The sequence below is a fragment of the Magnolia sinica genome, chromosome 6 (genome assembly GCF_029962835.1).
Source record: "Magnolia sinica isolate HGM2019 chromosome 6, MsV1, whole genome shotgun sequence".
Classification (NCBI taxonomy): Eukaryota; Viridiplantae; Streptophyta; class Magnoliopsida; order Magnoliales; family Magnoliaceae; genus Magnolia; species Magnolia sinica.
Window position 1 is genome coordinate 86,458,700 of NC_080578.1, and position 1,660 is coordinate 86,460,359.

Here is a 1,660-nt window from a genome sequence, read left to right on the forward strand (position 1 = left end):
GTCAAGTAACCCGATTGGTCTAATGTATGTTCACCATATATGGACGCTACTGCTTGAATCTAAGGTACCACTTACCAGTGAAAAGCTCGTTTAACCTTAGTTCCACGATCCGCTAAGACTCATGAGCCGAGCATGGTTGTATGGGACACCGTGGTCGAGCTGTTGGCCTACGCTGGGGTGACGAGCCTCCCCGTAGTGACCAGTGAGCAACCCAAACTCGTGAGCCGAATGTGGTGGTATGAGCCACTGTATTCGAGCTATCGGCATACGCTAAGGTGACGAGCCTTTCCCGTAGTGACCTCGAGTATAAACTACGCCTACACCGAGGTGATGAGCCTCCCATAGAGACCTGAACTTGCCCATCCACCACTTTTAAATCAGGGGCGACGATGCCCTATAACTTGCCTATCATATGTGATTAACTACGATTGACGACCCTATGTGGATTATCGTTTGGTTAATGATAAAAAGGGAGGTACCTTAGCTTCCTAAACCTGCTGTATGAATAAACCTAATAAAGTATTGGCTAAGACGATCATGCACCGCATTGCATGTGCTTTGGCGAGGAAGCGCACGTGTCTAGAGTGGTGCATGCCGCGATCGTGAGATGATGTCACTGAGGGAGTACAGGCGAGGGCATGCATCATTACAACATATCATTCTTGCATTAACAAGAGTACTTAGGATATGAGTATTGTACTACTTTATCATTACTGCTTAATTGAATTGATAACATGTTAACCTTTGCCGTATAGTACCACTGAGTTGATCACTCACTCCCACTCTTCTGCAACGGATGAGAGAGAGTACTTGAGGCAAACGGAATTTCAGGAAAGGCGGTTAGACCAAGAAAGTTTGGAGTGTGCGAAGGAGGAAGAGATGAATGAAAAGGAATATGTTCAAGAAAAACAACATGTTGTGAAACCCGAACACGATGAGAAACAGGATCATAACATCGAAAACCCTTTTGAGTTTTTCCAAATCCCAAGTACAAACATTTGACCGATTTTAGAGATAGTTTGTTACGTTCATGTAAAGCCAGGTAAACATAACAGATACAACAAAAAACACGAAATGTGGAATATGTAGGAGGTAAGCCGGTGAGAACAAAGTAGGAAAATTTACTATTCAGAACTTTGGTTAGCATCCAGTTAATCAAGTAGACTGAATGTAACATTGCTTCCACCCAAAAAAAATGAGGAACACTCATAGCTGTCATCAGGATGTTAGCAGTTTCAATAATATGATGATTTTTTCGTTCAGCCACCCCGTTCTATTATGGAGTATCAGAACAGGTGGTCTGATGAATAATCTCATGACCTTGAAGAAATGTATAAAAATCAGTTGAGAGATATTCCCCCCTAAGTTAGAACGGAAAGTTTGAACCGGAACCCAAAATTGAGTCTTTACCATAGAGTGAAATAACTTAAATTTTTTAAAAACCTGTGACTTCGATTGCAGAAAGTAAATCCAAGTGTAACGTGTGAAATAATTAATGAATATAACATAGTATCGTAACCCAGAGAGAAACATAATTGGTGATGGACCATAAACATCTATATGCACAAGTTCAAACATAGAAGATGATTTTGTAGTACTTAGAGAAAAGGGAATACACTTTCTTTTTGAAAGACAACATGAAGAACAAGAATAATTCAAA